The following is a 16900-nucleotide window of genomic DNA, read 5'->3' as shown; positions in this document are numbered from 1 at the left end:
GGCTCTTATTCTTTGCATCACTTTCCACTGGCAGGCTACCTCTTTCTCGTCACCCATACGAAATGCTGTTCTTGACCATCTCAAGTGTCATTTGAAAACAAATTGCAGGGAGAAGTCTCGGCTTGTGTAGGTGGCAACTGCAGACTACAGCTCTCTAGTTGCTGCAGGACAGGTTCCTTGGACTCTGACTTTCTGCTCCATGGTTGGGGTACTGTGTTGCAATTGGTGCCGTAACATGTTTCAGTCCCTTCCACCAGTGTCCCCTCTCTGATGCAGTTCACTTGCTTAGCTATGTCTGCCCTTACTATCGTTCACAAATAGTTCATTACCTTAGACCCATTGGGGCACCAGACTCCTGCAAAGCAAACTTTGGATGGATATGGAGTTGCCACAAATGCATCAATTAAGACCAATTGACATCCAGTGAGCGCTCCTGAGCATCTATTTGCATATTACTTTCCAAATTTGTTTATATATTGTTTCTTTAGTTTCACATGCGTTTTTGGGGAATTGAGAACTAAAAATGGGAAAAATCAGTGCAGTTAGAAAGAGATTCTCTTCTGCATCCCTCAAAGCTCCTCCTTATACTTAAGAACCGGGTTTTAGAACCCAGCAGCGCCAGAGATAACGCTTGAAGTCTTCGGATTCACCTGCCTCGGCAAACAGAGACACGGGACACTTCTTGATGACGTCAAAGACCAAAGTTTATTGGCTGCAACCAGGAACAGAGGTCTACGAAGCATAACATGGGTGGTTCGCTAGAGACTGCACAAATTCAATGAGCGGAGCATAGTCTTTTATGCCAAAAATCACATTCCAGGCTAGCATCGATTACATACAAACTTACCAATCACATGGTGACATTTCAAAAGTAGCGCATGACGACAATCCCATTTTCCGTTGTCCAGCCCACCAGAAATGACCAAGCACATTCCAATATCCTGTTTGATCAGGCCGGACAAACCCATCATAAAACTTCAACCCAATCTGTGATTATGCCATAAAGGAAGGAGCAGAAACAGATGAGAAGCAAGATAGAAGGGTGGGTGCAGTGTACCATAAACTCAGCAATGTCCTGCTCTTTGATCTTTATGTGACCAGCTGCTTAAAAAGTAAGTGGCTCAGCGAGGTCAGCCTCGAGCAAGGGAGTCAGTTCGGCCAGGTCACTCAGAAGTCAGCTAAGGTGTACCTGTCCCAAGGACTCGTTCGGCCACAGTCATCGGCCTATGTGAGGGCAACCACACAAAATGGCTGCCGCACGCAAAATGGAACCCAAGGGTTCAAACGAAATCCCTGAATGCGTAGTGTTCTCATTGATCGATTATTACGAAAACACTCGTACACACCGCACTTGTGATTTGAGGTCCGCTGACACCAAAATCGTCTATTTCCGACGACCTTTATTGAACGGGTTCAGAATCTATGAACCATGGACCCACGAACTACGGAACTACAGACCCTCCCTTTGCCCTTACATAGGCAATAAACTCAAACCCATGTCAGTCTGAATCTAGGTCTATATTCATCAGATCATCGATATGTTGCTGTAGCATCATCCTAGTACTTAGTATCTCTCTCTGGACAGGTCTACTCGCACACGAAGTAGCACGAAGGCCACAAATAGCGGGAGCACACTGTACACAGAGACAGAACAGGAAAAGGATAGCTAAGATCATCCCAATGACCATCAGAATCTTCCATCCCCACGTGGATATCAATCCACAAAACCATCCCATCAACGACCAATCTCCCTTGTCTATATGTACAGAGTCGGAGATCTTATGTAGTCTGGAAATGGCCTGGAAGACTGTCGGAGCGTTGTCTGGAATGAAAACGCAGCAGCTCGATTGAATCAGTTTACATACTCCACCTCTGTCTGCAAGTATGACTTCAAGAGCAACTCTATTCTGAAGTGTCATAAGTCGATCCGACTGGAGCTCAGCAGTCAAGTTACTAAGGGCACCAGCAGTTTTGACTATGGTGGACTCAACCACTCTCGTCAACTGGCGAATGTTCCTGCTGTTAGCCATCGGTCCCCAGAACGGCAGAAAACCCTTAAAAAAATCTCCCAACTCTTGCCCTGCGGTATCTTCCTTACTGAAGACACCTCTAGCAACTCTCATCTTATGGTAATCTGCTGCAGCTGTAAAAGTGGGAGGCAACAGGAAAGAAACAAAACATGTGCCCAAAAAGTCAGGGGGCAACCATGTAGACGCAAATACATATGTCTCAGTGCAGATACTCTTCCCTAACTGAGCTTTCGGATTTTTGCCATTACCCTGCAGACAATAGCGACCCTGATGGGGCACTATCCAAATCGGTGGAGAACTTTTCGCTCGCTGGTTAACACTCAGACTAACTCCATATCCAGTAACGTCCCAACCACTATATGGTTGTCTCTCATCTTTCGGAATAGTCTCATACGAGTTCGTTCCTTTAACAATGTCGTCTATACCCTTAGCCAGAGCACTATTCTTCGGATTATCTTTCGGTGAACGTTGGGGATAGAGACTATGAGCATAAATGAACATCGTTCTATAAGCCCAAATAGAACCATCAAGGCTGAAAGGCAAAACCAAATACCTAATACCTTTATCGGTCGTATGGGGCATTAGGCCACAAATCCAACAATTTGTCGTGTTCATAACTAGCTGGTGTTGGTGTAAAAGTTGAATAAAGGAATTATTAGCAAATTCCAATCTTCTAACTATTTCATGTTCGGGCAGAGGGTGAAAAGAATGAGAAGAAATAGTAGGAGGAGGTATAGGTTGTGTAGTGGGAATGAGCGTCACTTTAAAAGAAAATGTCACATAACCAATTAAAAATATCATTAAGCTCAGTAGCATAAATAAACACAATATTAAAAATCGTTTTCGAGTCATCAATTTGCAAATTCTACTCTTAAAGCTTATTGTCTCATCAGGTCTCTCCATCTCGAAAAACTCCATCCTCAGTAAATATGCTGCTCGCGGTGGTAGGGTGTTCTATGCTAAGGAATGCCTCTGTCAGCCCAGGGCAACTCCCTTAGGCCAACCCGAACCGTCGACCTATTGTCTCAGGCTTGCACTCCAAAGACTTGTCAACCGCGACCCTACAGCTGAACCCGGATGGCGGTTCGAAAAACAAAAAGTAGTTCCTCGGAGGAGAGCTAACCTGCAAACAGAAAAATCATAAAAAACTCGGTCGCAAATTATAACGGTCTTTGCCAGGCAATGTTTGTTCGCGGAACAAGAGTTCAAGTTCAGTAGTGTTCAAACGATTCAATGGAGGCACCGCTTCTTGAAGAATATTGTCACTTTCTTTCTCATTGTTCGTTCCAATCAAACGGGCATCGCTGAACGGCAGAAAACGAGGCACGGTCTCAGTCTCAGAGTCTGGAAGTCCCTTCTGGACCCACCGGTCGTAAGGCAAGGGCAACGAAGCCCTTTTGCAGTGTACGCCGTGGATCCAATTATTTTTGCCGTGCACTTGTACTGCGGAACGTGTAGATAACAAAACAAGGAAAGGTCCTATCCAGCGGGGCTGCTCGTTTTTGGTTCGCTGAAAGTTCTTCACGAACATCCACGCGCCGGGTTCAATGGCGTGACCTGGATCTTCAGAAGGCTGTGGAAGAGTGTCATGAACCTGTTGGTGTAAAACACGCAATTTAGCCGTCAATTCATACAGGTAATCGAGCAACACAGGATGTTCAATCTCACTGAGTTTAGTTGGCCTTGGCACACCCCAAATATTCGCCGGGCGGCCAAAGACGACTTCATATGGACTCAAACCCATTCGCGAATGCACAGTCATTCTAGTGGACAAAAGGGCTAGGGGCAAAGCATCTGGCCATTGCAAACCAGAGCTCGCTTGAATTTTGGCTAACTTTAATTTCAAGGTGCCATTATAGCACTCGACTAAATCAGCTGATTGGGGGTGATTTGCAGCGTGGAACTTTTGCCTTATTCCTAATCCCTCACACACTCTCTTCATCACTTGACCCACAAATTCACTCCCATTGTCACTCCAGATCATTCTCGGCAAACCATACCTAGGGAAGAACTCTTTGATAAGGGCTTTCGCTGTGGACAAGGCAATCCTTCAAAGGTTAAGCTTCCACCCATCTAGAAAAATAGCAAACAACCACTAACACATATTTTAGGTTGTTGCACCTCTCCATGTGGATGAAATCTAGCTGCAAAGCCTCAAACGGATACGTTGGAGGAGCAAAATAACCAGCTGGGGTTGGAGTTCCCTTACCAGGATTGTACATCAAACACACCATACAGTTCTTAACCATATTCTCTGCACATTTGGGAATTCCTGCATTCTGCCAAACCGGAGCCAACAACTTGCAAATCCCTTTCACGCTGATATGTGCCATTCCATGAGCCATTGTAACAACTGGAAGCACATACGCATCAGGTAACAACCATCTTTGATGCTCTGTCAAATCGGTCCAACAACCATTCAAATCCAATCTACCCTTACTGTCTCTCCATTCATTCAACTCTTTCTCTGTAGTTTCAGCTTGGATGGATTTCACACTCTCAATCGTATCTTCACACATACTTCTATCTGGAACCCATCTCGCCGGACCTGCAACATACATTCGGCTCATCACATTTCTCGCAGTTTCTTTCGCGACCTCATCTGCAAACGCATTTCCGCGACCAACATCATCCGTAACTTTCTTATGTGCACTGCATTTCACAATCGCTACTTGCAGTGGCAAAGTAAGTGATTCAAGAAGTTCATTCACTAACTGTCCATGCTGGATTTTCGTCCCATGCGAAGTCAGGAACCCACGCTCTCGCCACAAACGTCCAAAACTATGAGCAACACCAAACGCATACTGACTGTCAGTGTACACATTCACTTGTTTTCCTTTCGCCAACACACACGCTCTCGTTAATGCAATGAACTCTGCTGCTTGCGCTGGATTATGTGGGATAGGTGAAGCTTCAACAATTGTATGCAAAGTCGTAACAGCATATGCCGCAGTGGTGTCACCATTCGGAAACTTGAAGCACGAACCATCAACCCACAAAGTACCATCACACTCTGGACGAGGAGTATTCCTAGGGTCTATCCTCCCTTTCGTTTCTTCCTCGATTCTAAGGAAACAATCATGTTGTTCTTCAACATTATCTGTCTCAGCTGAAATTAGCAACAACGTGGCTGGATTCAACGTGTTGCATCTCTTAATATGCAAATGACTCGCTAACAAGGTCAATTCGTAACCCCACAACCGAGCACTAGTTAAGTGCTGTGTCTTGGTACGATTCAACAAGGTATCCACTGCATGTGGAACCATCACAATCAGTGTATTGTCCATACCCAAACCAGCAGACTGTCGAATCGAAACAGACGCTGCTGCTGTAGCTCTCAAACAACTCGGCAACGCTCTAGCTACCGGATCCAAAGTCGACGAAAAATAAGCACATGGACGCTGCTTATCACCAAACTGATGAGTCAAAACTGACAATGCACATCCCTCTCTCTCGTGGACATACAATGTGAAAGGCTTACTGTAGTCGGGGGTACCCAACACAGGAGCCGAACACAACGCATTGCGTAATTCTGAAAAGCTCTCCTGACATTAGTCAGTCCAAGGAATAGGATTTGGAGTATCCTTAACAGTAAGAGCTATCAAAGGCTTCGCTAACAACGAGAAATTAGGGATCCACTGTCTACAGTACGACGTAATACCCAAAAACGCACGTACTTCTCTCTGTGTCGTAGGCACACTCATTTTCGCGAATTCTTTCTGGGGTCAGTAGTTTCCTTCCCTCCTTCGATAAGAGGTGACCTAAATAGGTTACTTCTTGTCAACAATATTGCAACTTCGAAAGAGAAACCTTGTGAAGACAATCAGACAAATGGCATAGCAACGACCAAGTGGCCTCTCTACAAATCTCTTCATTGTCGGCAGCAACTAACAAGTCGTCAACGTACTTAATAAGAGCAGCACCATCAGGTAAAACCAACAAATCAAGTTGCGTCTTTAGAGCTTGGCTATAGATAGGACTCTCGCAATAGTCTTGAGGAGCGCGCTTAAAGCGGAACCTTCGTCCTCCTAAAGAGAATCCAAAAATATCTCTACTCTCCCCGGCAATCTGGATGCTGAAGAAAGCATTTTTAAAGTCCATCACCGAAAACCACGTGGCTGTAGCCGGGATCAAAGTCAGCAAAGCGGTGATATCAGGCACAACAGGAAATTGCGGAACAACGATCTTATTCACCTCACGGAGATCGATCACGAACCTATATACAGGAGACTGTGAAGAATCTGTTCTCTTCAGAACAGGCAAAACCGGACTATTGCACACATTACCTCTCGTTTCCTCAATCACACCCTTTTCAATCAGATCGTAGATGATCGCCAACAGTGCTCGCTCACCATCGCTCGAGATACGATACTGTTGAATGCGCTGTAACCTAGCATTCGCTTTCAACGTCACAACATATGGCGGAATCTCTAAGAGGCCTACATGGTTCGGACCAGTAGCCCAAAGAGAATCAGGGAGAGAAGACAATTCAGGTGGAAGTCGATCTTTAGATATATACATCGGAGAGATCACTCTCTCACCCAATGTAAGATGTACTCCTGACGGAGAACAATATAGCGTCGCATACGATCTCTTAAACAAGTCCAATCCCAACAAGTTCTCACCACAACCAGTCGTCAGAATAAGGGGTGCTTCGAATTCACGAGGTCCAACAGAAATAGACAACGGAGTAGAAATCTGATTCGTAACCGGAGCGCCAGAAAAACCGACTGAAACATTCTTTAAGCCAGACAAAGGTGCGCCAGGGAGTTTAGAGTGCATGATAGAACTCTTCGCAGCACCAGTATCCAACAGAAAAGGCTCCGACACACCTGATGCAATCACTTCAACATAGGGTCCACTCTGATCTACTGGAACTGAAACAACTCCCTCTCTTTGTCCATGGCTGTCCTAACAATCATTACCATTCACTTCCTCACCTTCGACGTAGTAATCGTCTGCATAGTACTGAGCTGTCCTACCAGACGCACCCTGTTGCTGATCAAAGCTATTCATAGAATTCTGTGGAGGCAAAGAACGCGTATTCTGACCACGACCTCTACCTCTAGGAGCTTGTTGAGCACCTCGACCTCTCACACCAGAAGCACCATTCGTGCGCTGTAACAGAACCGGACAACTACTCTTGAAATGGCCCTCTTCTTTGCAATACGCACACTGATTAGGCCCATACGGAAAACGTTGTTGAGAAGACTCATACCTTTTGCGAGTTTCTCGAATATTGCTGATTCTGCTGATAATCGCGCTGATTATTACGGGGCGGATAAGCTTGTTGTAGAAGAACTTTAGTCTTCAATTCCTTAGTCTTCTTATCCGCTTTCTCTATCTCATCCTTGTTCCTATTTTCATAGTACTGGGCCGTAGCTAAAATCTGCGCTGACGTGGAAACGGCCCAAGCACTCTCAAAATCCTTCAACCTATTGCACAATTCGGGAAGCAAATTATGAACAAATTTGTCGACGAACAATCTCCGACCACCTTCGGTACTCATGTCCTGACCACTGTGGTCTATAAAGGTCTCTTCAAATCGCGTGAAAAATTCGGACACAGTTTCGTCTTTCTTCTGCTTGCACGCAGACAACTTGTCCCAATTAACACGCACTTCGGGCATTAGAGTCTTCATATAATCAATAATTTTACCAGGAATTTCAGTAATCAAATCCTCAGGCTTAGCACCGCCTACTTGTCTATTATCTCTAAGATTAACCCATGTCTCACCTAATTCCTCCGCATGATCCGTATGACGAATCTTACCCCAAATAGGCTGTGGAACAATATTCCCAAACAACATATCTATATCTGCCAAATTCATGATACACAAACCCACTGTCTGAGTTAGCTCCTTATAGTACCCTGCTGGATTTTTGCACGGATCAGGCAAAGTCTGCTTAAGCGCTAAGACTTCAGGACGCTTCCAAGGAGCATGTACCCAGACAAGCTGAAAGTGTGCAGCAATAGGCGGGTTAACAGTTGCATCAGCGGGTCTCCAAACTGGAGGAACCTCACGCATCGGATATTGATGCGCCTTTCTCCTAACTGATGAATCAGGCTCAAACAATCGGTCGGAAGGAGATGCATTCCGTAATGACAACAACGTCACAACTGCTTTCTCAATCTCGAGACCCACAACGGTCCCTTTCGCAAACTCATAACGTATTTGGTACAACTCAGACGGAGCCTGTCCTACTTCTTCTATCCATTGTTCACAAAGGAAAGCACACATCATATCAAAAACGTACAGTTGCTTTGGTGCTTCGCATTGATGGAAAACATCCATAATACCCTCAAGATCATATTGAGTAGGATACGTAATCCATTTACGCGCCATGAGATCCAACACTGTCCGTTCATCAATATTCGGCAATTGACTACGCGATTGTCTACCCAATGATCCCAACAGAGGAGAAAAGTCAGGGCAGCAGTCCTTCGTAGCCGTCGGAAAGCGGAGAACCTCGCAGCAAAGACTTTCGGACCACGACGACATACAGGGGTCGATGAAGTGGCAGGCCTTCCTCCAGAATTTCCACACGAAGCTCCTCACGATTTTCGGGCTTGGACCGGTACCGCTGAAGTCGCCCCACGTGGGCGCCAACTGAAGAACCGGGTTTTAGAACCCAGCAGCGCCAGGGATAACGCTCGAAGTCTTCGGATTCCCCTGCCTCGGCAAACAGAGACACAGGACACTTCTTGATGACGTCAAAGACCAAAGTTTATTGTCTGCAACCAGGAACAGAGGTCTACGAAGCACAACACGGGTGGTTTGCTAGAGACTGCACAAATTCAATGAGCGGAGCATGGTCTTTTATGCCAAAAATCACATTCCAGGCTAGCATCGATTACATACAAACTGACCAATCACATGGTGACATTTCAAAAGTAGCGCATGACGACAATCCCATTTTCCGTTGTCCAGCCCACCAGAAATGACCAAGCACATTCCAATATCCTGTTTGATCAGGCCGGACAAACCCATCATAAAACCTCAACCCAATCAGTGATTATGCCATGAAGGAAGGAGCAGAAACAGATGAGGAGCAAGATAGAAGGGTGGGTTCAGTGTACCATAAACTCAGCAATGTCCTGCTCTTTGATCTTTATCTGACCAGCTGCTTAACAAGGAACTGGCTCAGCGAGGTCAGCCTCGGGCAAGGGAGTCAGTTCGGCCAGGTCACTCAGAAGTCATCCAAGGTGTACGTGTCCCAAGGACTCGTTCGGCCGCAGTCATCTGCCTATGTGAGGGCAACCACACCAAATGGCTGCCGCACACAAAATGGAACCCAAGGGTTCAAACTAAATCCCTGAATACCTAGTGTTCTCATTAATCGATTATTACGAAAACACTCGTACACACCGCACTCGTGATTTGCGGTCCGCTGATACCAAAATCGTCTATTTCCGACGACCTTTATTGAACGGGTTCAGAATCTATGAACCATGGACCCACGAACTACGGAACTACAATACATCCCATTATTCAAAAGAAATGTATCGCACATTTTACAACAAGTTTGTTGTAAATGAAAGTGCTACAAGACATTGTGGATTTCATGCCTTTAAAAAAACTGTCTAAACCTTCACGTTGTAACGCTCAGCGGTCTAAATGCCTTGATATCTTAGTAATGGATAGCCAAGTACACGGAACCCCAAAAATCTTTTTTGTAGCCTTTAAGTGGTAACGTACATTTTTTGTGTGCTTCCTGTTCTCTCAAGCATTCATTTTGTACACTTTCTCAAGGTTTTGGATAGAAGCCTACCAGACAGCGCAGCTGTCTTGTTTGTTAAAAGATGTCTTGGGGACATTCTGGAAGCTGAACTAAGAATGTATTCCACCCATTGCTTACCATTGGCTTTGTGGTTTGTGACTTACATTTGCTTGCTTTTTATTTGCTCTCCTTATTTGTTTAAGGCTGTCCAGTATGTCTTGGTCACTCCCATGGAGCATAGTCTGTTTACTATTTTGTTCCACTAGTGCTTGCTTTCTGTAAACAGGTCTTTAAAATTTGTTCTCATTTTGTCACATTTGCTGTGCATTCAAAGACCGATGTCAAATGTTAGGCTCTGCCTTCCAAGGGAGCTTGGTGTTTACTTTTCTTTCTATTGACGTCAAAGTGAGAGGATTTATTTGACAATCTTAGTGTGTGAAAGGAAAGGATTTTTCTAGAACACAAAAAAATGTAAATGTTTGTAAATGAATTGTACAAATATTTCAGAATATCAGAATCGGGAAAGCACAAATGAAGCACATTTTTTTTTAATTCTAAAGCGTGCTGGAAAGATTTTAACCCCTCCCATGCTCATGACGAGCTGAGCTAGTCATAAGCCACGGCGCTCCGGTGCTCATGGCAAGCTCAGCTCCTCATGGCCCGTGGAACGCTCAAGTGCGGGTAGAATTCCCCTCCTGTGCTGAACGTTCCACGAGAGCCAATGCACCTGTGACGAGCTCAGCTCGTCATGAGCACAGGAGCGCCATGCCTCATGACGAGCTGAGCTCGTCATGAGCATGCGGGCGCTGTGCTTGCCCCTTGCCCCCAGCACAGCAGGTAAATAATCCCCTCAGTGAAGGGGTTAATATGAACAAAACAAATAAATACACTAGATCATTCCATTTCCGCTCCTTATTGTTTGTGTGGTGTTTAGTTTTATCAGTAAAACTGTGTCTATGAAAATGTAATGGTTATTTAAATGGAAAATGCTTTCAGTAATGCAGTGTAATACCACACAATCTACTATGTGCCCCTCTGCTTGCTCTGCGCCCCTCTGCTCGCTCTGTCCCATGATCTGCGCCCCTCTGGCCCATACTCTGCGCCCCTCTGGCCCATACTCTGCGCCCCTCTGGCCCATACTCTGCGCCCCTCTGGCCCCTACTCTGCGCCCCTCTGGCCCCTACTCTGCGCCCCTCTGGCCCATACTCTGCGCCCCTCTGGCCCATACTCTGCGCCCCTCTGGCCCATACTCTGCGCCCCTCTGGCCCATACTCTGCGCCCCTCTGGCCCATACTCTGCGCCCCTCTGGCCCATACTCTGCGCCCCTCTGGCCCATACTCTGTGCCCCACTGCTCGCTCTGGCCGATACTCCTCTCTATGCCCCTCCGCTCTGGACCTTACTCCTCTCTATGCCTCTCTGCTCTGGCCCTTACTCCTCTCTATGCCCCTCTGCTCTATATGATATGCCTCTCTACGCCCCTCTGCTCTATATGATATGCCTCTCTACGCCCCTCTGCTCTATATGATATGCCTCCCTACGCCCCTCTGCCCTATATGATATGCCTCTCTACGCCCCTCTGCCCTATATGATATGCCTCTCTACGCCCCTCTGCTCTATATGATATGCCTCTCTACGCCCCTCTGCTCTATATGATATGCCTCTCTACGCCCCTCTGCTCCATATGATATGCCTCTCTACGCCCCTCTGCTCTATATGATATGCCTCTCTACGCCCCTCTGCTCTATATGATATGCCTCTCTACGCCCCTCCGCTCTGAATGTTACTCCTCTCTACGTCGCTCCACTCCAGACTGACTCTTTGACACTCTACTCCACTCTATGCCCCTTAACCTTTGGCCCCTCTATGCCCCTTAACCTTTGGCCCCTCTATGCCCCTTAACCTTTGGCCCCTCTATGCCCCTTAACCTTTGGCCCCTCTATGCCCCTTAACCTTTGGCCCCTCTATGCCCCTTAACCTTTGGCCCCTCTATGCCCCTTAACCTTTGGCCCCTCTATGCCCCTTAACCTTTGGCCCCTCTATGCCCCTTAACCTTTGGCCCCTCTATGCCCCTTAACCTTTGGCCCCTCTATGCCCCTTAACCTTTGGCCCCTCTATGCCCCTTAACCTTTGGCCCCTCTATGCCCCTTAACTTTATGCCACCCTACTGCATCCTGTGCTACCCCACAAAACGTAACAATGTTCTACGTCCCTATGCTTTCCGCCCATCCACCGCATGCCACTGAACAGCAGCCATGCTGTTGTACAACATGGCTTGGCTAAAAGACATTGGCAAAGCCAATAGCTCTTGCATAGGCAAGACTGTTGGATTTGCCAATGCTTATTTACAGCCAGGCATGTAATTCTGCATTTGTAGGTTTGCACTTGTCACTCTTGGAGCAGTCCATGAGCAGTCTTTGCTTAGTATAGTGAGAGTTGTTTTGTATTGGATACTGGGCCTCGCCTGCAACTGTGCTCAAGAAGGGGTGAGTGCTATGTGCTAGACAACCTTAGGTGAGTGGAAAGTGTTTTTTAGATGGTATCTCCAGAGTGTATTGTAGTGTAGGGCTCACTTGACTATGTGCCTGGGTCCGCTGTTCCAGTAAGTCAGCTTGGGGTCTTAGTTGACTTCGTGCTGTACAGAGTAGATTCCTAGGGGTTACAAAAGTGTCCTGTTTCTATCGAAATACGTAACTATAGAGCAAGTTATTACACTTGAAAACAAGCATTGGCAAAGACAGTAAGCCTTTGGCAAGTTGGTGTGATGGTAGTTTCCCATTTTAAACTTTAAAAATTGTATTATCATTCTTAGAAGTGCCACAAAAATAGAAAGGAAAAAAAGGCCTCCACCTAAACGTTAGATGAGTATAGACACCTCAATTAGCCATGGATCAAATACGAGTTTTGAATAATGCTGGCGTCCAGACTTATTTCTGAAGTATCGCTCTTTATTTCTCAATTACTGAAAACTATTTTTTCAGAATAGTACCCATAGCCACAAATGATATGACCCCAATTATTTTTTAAAGCTTATTAATCTTGAAAGTCATACATTCTCCACTTCCGTATAACACACATCAGCCCCAGTAAACCTAATCCATTGTCGCATTTTGTGTCATAAATAAGGATAGTTGAGAAAAGCAAACCAATTCAAACCTTCATACCCGACTCGGCAGTCACCAATGATACTGTTAATTATCACACATTTGAGGATCAAATAAGTATGGTAATGAGACCCTTCTGGTTTTTGGGGACCAGTTCATATGTAACAATTCACGCTCAAAGTTGTAGGCATCGGGCTAATGCAGTTCATGTAAAATGCACTTTTCTGAAGTGATCCCCGTAAGGCAAGCCTCGAATGGGAATGGGAATGAGAATAAGAATAGGTGGAGGTTAGTGTTAGGGTGAACCAACCTGGGGCGTTGTTTGAAAGTCCATTACTAAAGGGTTGAAGTCCAAGCATACCAGTTTTGCCTTAAGTTCCGACATGAGTTACTTTGTAAGACTGAAACAAAAGAAAGAAGTGATCAAGAGGCCTGATGTTCCAGGAGAGACCCATTCCTACAGTTCTTCCCAGATGGAATAGGAGATAATCTCCTTGGAGAGTATGTCGACGTGGTCTTTTGATGTTTTGTTGTTAAGATAATACGTTATCTGGCACTTCAATGGACACATGCAATGTTATATAGTTTGGAGGAGCTGGAAATGAATGAATCATATAACCCCATATGTCTCCTGTCTGCTTTAGCTGTCTTGCCAGCCTCATGTTATCCAAAAGATTCATAATAAAAGTACATACATTTTTAACCTACATACATTCGCTTTTGCTAACCCCTCTTCATCCATTGGTCTTTTCAAGTGCCCATCACATTTTATGTCCACCGCAGCACACATCATGGGACTGATTTCACCTATTGGCTCTTTTTACTATGAGAGGGATTTTGCTTGTGCACGTAGTCGTAAAGAAAATGGTCCATTTGAGTGCCAGGGTCATTCTCTAACTTTTAAAATTTTTGTGGTAAGTCCTCTCCCTTTTTTCAGTTTTTTCTAACATGGATGCCAACCCACAGCTAACCAAATTTTCACTGTTTGTATTTTTTAAAAGCTTAATGCCTGTTGCGCATTTAATAACAATATGATCACTTGCAAAGGCCCGACCAATTGACTTTGTCAGTGCTTTGTTTGGTTTTATTTATTTATTTTTAAGTCGGGCCTTTAGTGTTTCTCCTCGTTCATGTAACCAAATAAATTCATTATTAAGCAGACTAATACTGGATTATTTAGCAAACTAATACTGGGCAGTGAAAGTATGTCGTCACATACCCGGTTGTAGCGATATCTTGTCCGGGCTGGTGAATTGTGGAGTTATCTATCACAAGACCCTTTTGTATGACTTGATATTAAGTTAACTTGATTTGAAATTGCCTCGCATGTAACGTTTTGAGCCCCAGATATATTTAGACACATACATATTTCACACATAATTACTCTAGATTACCTGTGGCTATCTGCTTTGCACAGCAATCTTTAAAGTAGGATGACGCATGTATTTTTGTATTTGAATTGTGAAAAGGGTGTTGTTGAAGGCTGTTTTCAACTTCAGTCTCTGCTAATCAGTGATTTAACCCCATCAGCGTTGTTTGTTGTACGCAGATGATGCAATAATAATGGATTTAACACCAATTGGGCTGCAAAGAAGATTGAGAGAGCTGGTTAAGTACACAGAGGAGCATTTTTTAAAAATAAACATTTTAAAGAGTAAAGTTATGATTTTTAGCTATCAAGGGTGTAAGGTGAGAGAAAATCTGAGGTGGTTTTTGGAAAGGGAAAACCTTGAAGTTGTGAAATTGTATCCATATTTAGGAAAAATATTCTCAAACAGGTGTTCAGCTAGTAGACATATGGACCATTGCAAAGGGAAAGCAATCTCACAAGCATCGGCAATTAATCGCCTGTATATGCAATGTGGGAACATTTTTCCCACATCATTTCGGTGTACAAAATAAAAATACCGCCGACACTGAACTATGCTAGTGAAACAGTAGATGAGTCTGAATGGGCCAAATTTGAGAAAGTGGAAGGAAAGATTTGGTGCCAAATATGTAATTTGAGTTATGCTGCGCCAATAGCGGCACTTAGGCTCGAATTTGGTCTTCTTTCCACATATGTTATATCAATGGCGGCCTGTTTGAGATGGTGCAATGCTTTGAATAATGGCCCCGATAATTTATTGAGAGCGCCATTGCACAGGGAAATTTTCGTAAATATGAAGGGGAAAAGCGCAATTTTTAGAAACTATATAAAGGCTTTAAGTATGTTCGGTTTAGATGAGGAAGGGGCAGCAGCATTATGTAAAACCTTGTTAAAGCAGATAATTAAGAAGTCAATGTATTTGGTCTCTCGCGAAAGAGATCTGTTACTATGTTCATTGAATGGGAGGATGGACTGTATTGCTGGAAGTTCTATTATAAAGAGCCTCCAGCCATATGTTCTGTGGAACCTGGAACACAGTGTTTGTAGGCTAATTCTGTTGCTAAGATTGAATTTACTACTCCTGAGGGTTGTAACGGGTGCCTGGGAGGGTATTCCCAAAAATTAAAGATATTGTCATCTGTGTAACTGTGGAATACAAGATTTGAATCATGTTTTGATTGTATGTCCCGCACTCCATTCAATACGGCGAAGACATTTAAGGATTGCTTTTTTAAAGTATAATATCTCGACAGCTGAACAGGCCCGTAATTGTCTTCTGTCCCCTCCGTCTGAATTGATGTGTTTTAAAATGTTTCGGTTTTTTAAAGAATTTTTAAATGTATATTAGGTTTGAAATATTTTTAAGTGAGTTGAAAGTCTGAAATACCTCAAAGGTAATTCATCTATTGCTGCTATATCTGTTAAATGAAATTGTACTGAGCACTTGCACTTTTTGTATGACAAGTAAATTGTCGGTTTTAATATTCTGGGGTTAAAATGTTTGCTGCTAGGGGAGTGTTGGTAATAACTCCTCCAAATTTTGCACAGAGCACTTGCACTTTTCTATGTCAATGTATTGCTTTTCCGTTTTCCCTAAACTCTGATTACATCTGGTATTGTTTCCTCTGTATACCTTTTTAAAATCAGGTACTCCTGACGGCCAATAGTGTGTTTTAATGAGAAGTTGTTCATTTAAGTGTATCGAGTATTTATAATATCTCGATGTTAAATCAAATATACTGCTACTAGGGGAGGAGGGAGGCATTTGCCCAATAGGATTGCACAATGCACTTGCACTTTTCGTAGGGGAGCTCTTGGTAGGCACCCCTTAGGAAATTGCCTAGAGCACCTGCACTTTTGTATGATGGGTAGCGCTTTTCTCTCTCCCTAAGGCCCTATTATGATTGTGTTTACCTCTGCTGTGTATCTTTTTTAAACTGGTTTTTCTTGCAGCCCATATTGTCTTGTGTTTTAATTGAAAAAAAGATCTTTTGCATTGATATGTTGAAGGCTGTTTTCAACTTCAGTCTCTGCTAATCAAAGTGATTTAACCCCATCAGCGGTTGAAGTAGCAGTCGTCCCCGCCCCGAAGAACCTGTGGGTCTCAAGAAATAGTACTTGAGCAAAATATCTTGAGGATGAATAGCCCTGACATTATCATTTGAAGCCTTGGGAAATAGGAATTTGTGGCTGTACTTACTCTCCTTCATGCGAAAGGGGAGTGAAGTTGGGGGGTGAGGGTTCTGGCCTAGACAAGTGACTATACTGCTCATCAAGACTCATGATCTTCAGAACTTGTCAGCTGCCCAGGTGTACTGTCATAGGGTTTTTTATAATGATCCTGCAATCGTCTTTTTATTTATTCAAATATATGCATTAGAATGGAAATAAGACTGGTGATTTTATTTTTAAAGCAAACGATGTACCCAAACAATGTTTGTAACATAAAAAGAATGTTTACAGCACTTTTATTAAAAAAATAGTCCATTTATTAAAGCTGACTTTAAATTCTAGTTCTTTAACGTATCCTTTTAATTATGTTTGACGCACAACAATATTTTTTTTTTTTAAAAAGAATGGAGAATCCATTTAAAACCAATATACGTCCTATTTTTAAAGACAGTCATGACGTGCGACTCCAGGTTTGTGACCTTGTATTGCATATATCTTTCAGGAAT

General features: G+C 44.0%; 1 protein-coding gene across 1 annotated transcript in view; it reads left to right on the top strand.

The window, feature by feature from the left end:
* Positions 1 to 16900, top strand: part of ALKBH5 (alkB homolog 5, RNA demethylase) — a 130784-nt gene that overhangs the window by 66558 nt on the left and 47326 nt on the right. The window lies entirely within an intron of this gene.

This window comes from Lissotriton vulgaris, chromosome 10 (genome assembly GCF_964263255.1).
Source record: "Lissotriton vulgaris chromosome 10, aLisVul1.2, whole genome shotgun sequence".
NCBI classification, from domain to species: Eukaryota; Metazoa; Chordata; class Amphibia; order Caudata; family Salamandridae; genus Lissotriton; species Lissotriton vulgaris.
The sequence above is the reverse complement of the archived record's forward strand: the minus strand, read 5'-3'. Positions and strand labels throughout refer to the sequence as shown.